This window comes from Cyclopterus lumpus, chromosome 13 (genome assembly GCF_009769545.1).
Source record: "Cyclopterus lumpus isolate fCycLum1 chromosome 13, fCycLum1.pri, whole genome shotgun sequence".
NCBI classification, from domain to species: Eukaryota; Metazoa; Chordata; class Actinopteri; order Perciformes; family Cyclopteridae; genus Cyclopterus; species Cyclopterus lumpus.
Genome location: NC_046978.1, coordinates 19,739,739 through 19,741,995, shown reverse-complemented (window position 1 = coordinate 19,741,995; position 2,257 = coordinate 19,739,739). Strand labels below are relative to the sequence as shown.

The 2,257-nt window shown below is 42.6% G+C and overlaps 1 protein-coding gene across 4 annotated transcripts in view; it reads left to right on the top strand.

The window, feature by feature from the left end:
* phldb1b (pleckstrin homology-like domain, family B, member 1b) overlaps positions 1–1,415 on the top strand; it is a 70,425-nt gene extending 69,010 nt beyond the window's left edge. For all 4 annotated transcript variants that reach the window (XM_034547975.1, XM_034547978.1, XM_034547977.1 and 1 more), the window contains one exon: positions 1–1,415. This exon is cut by the window's left edge and continues 492 nt beyond it. The gene's annotated coding sequence lies outside the window, so the exon portion shown is untranslated.
* The last annotated feature ends 842 nt before the right edge of the window (positions 1,416–2,257 follow it).

Genomic DNA, 2,257 nt, shown 5'->3' with positions numbered 1-2,257 from the left:
GAAAATTGCCAAATGACATGAAGCCAATGTTTAGTTTGAGCTCCATCGAGACCGAAGGTTCCAATCAAAGGGTTGAGCTTATTTCAAATGGTGTTCAGCATGCTGCTCGTACACTTCACACACTTCTCCTGAGCTACTTCCTGGTCACGTGACCTCACAGGACTCGTTCAGACCTCACTATGGTTCGACCAATACAGGGTTAATACCTTTAAAATATCAGGTGACCAAATACTCCACTAAAGAAGAATACTTTATCGGGGGGGGAATCGCCTTTGTGGACCCAACGGTATGAAGCTGGAGATGGTTAGCTTAGCATAAAGACAGGAAACAATAGAAATGCTATATCTCATTTGTTTAAACAAAGAAATGACAAGTTGTTGTTGAGCGTGCAGTTCCGTCTTTATGCTAAGCTAACAGTAGCCGCTTTCATGCCAAAGTTAGACGAGACGATTTATCTGAATGCTAGAGACAGTTAGCTTAGCATAAGGACTAGCCTGGCTGTGTTTGTTTGGGGTCAATGACACACTGTCAAATTATATAAACTCTTTGCGACCTTATCGATGTCATCTTGCTAACGTAACGTTAGCGTTCTAGCTGGAGAAGCTAAAGACAATAGCAATACCTCCAAGTCGCATCAAGGGCCGTCCTATTTACTGGAGACGTTTACGGTTCCATTGCATAAGAGCATTATGGGATGGAAACGGGGAATGAGTCGTGGAAATACTTTAGATTTTTGTTGCAAAAATGTAAATCAATGGTCTGAATAGTTTTGTGCTTCAGCGACGTCCTCAGAACTAAAAGTTAAGAAGCCATTATTTCCTGATCAGTTGGAGGACGGGGCGGAATCGAACACCCGGTTTATTGCTCCGACCATAGTGTCCACATTCTTGTCACCCTTGAACACTTGCGCCATCCTCACTGCCGGCCTAAACCACTAGAGGGCGCTGCAGAGACCACGAACAGGATCGACTATATGGACAATTCTGAACTGTGCCTTGACTGTTGTTGTTGTTGTTGTTGTGCATTCATAAGATCGTACGAATGCATTCTCCTCGTGTCACCTGAGAGGCGACAGGATGGACGGGTTCTTACGAGGCGTTGTCGTGACGACGGCCCTGAGCACAGTGGGCGGGGTCAACTAGCTCCGTCGTTAATCTACTTTATTTTAGTGATCGTTTGGACTCTAAATGTGCGACAAAGTACACAAACAAGTCAACAGTTTATTTTCACATGCGGTCGCGGTTATTATTTTAATGGCGTGTTGACGGCTGATCAGAATAATACAGATTATTACGAAGTCTGAATTCATGTTAGTTTCTCCGGCTGTTAAAACGCTGGTTTCCCGAATGGCGTCTGGCTCAGTCCGTGCTAGGCTATGCTAACGACGTAGCGCCGGTTATTAGTAATGCCGACGGCCCGGATGGTTTATTTACGACATCTGATGCGACAAATAAAATATTTCAATAGAAAGAAAACCGGAGTGACGCGAATTTGACGTCTTTCCCGACGTTTTTAGATTAGATGTAAAAAATAAGTGGTAATATGACACTAGATACTCTTGGAAATGTTGATATATATATATATATATATTGATAGTAGTCGTCTGTTCACTAAAGTTTTAATTTCACACAGCGACTCCCCACTGTGAGCCGAGGCGTCGAGTATTGATCGTCGCGTTCCGATCGATCGGCCGTGAAGTCGATGGAACTATTGTTCGGTTTATTGGGTTTCTTTTAGGACGCGGAGGACGACGTACACTGTGATGTTCTGAGCATGTGGAGCTGTCGTTTAGTTTCATGTGATGGTAATTTATGGTTGTGGTGCCTGAGATAGCGACACGTTTACTTCTTTAAAAAAATAAAATAAGAAGAACTTAATATATTCTGTCCCGTTTGCCTTTACTTCCCCCGCACGGCAAACTCGTGCAAACCGAACTATTTCGACACCGACGAGGCTGTTAATCACGTCTGTGGATCGTAGGTGGTAAACGTTAGCCGGTAAATACGTTAGCCGGTAAACACGTTAGCCGGTAAACACGTTAGCCGGTAAACACGTTAGCCGGTAAATTTCGTTAGCCGGTAAATACGTTAGCGTGGTTGTCGATGTTAAAAAGAATGGAAACTAAATATGCTGTAAAGAGAATGCCTGAATAAAAGAAAAAATAATTAATCGTGCTATTCAAATGAAACACTATTGTATTAAAGAGAAGTACAATTTCTACTTATTGTCATTTTAGAAAGTTTTATTGTCAGTTACA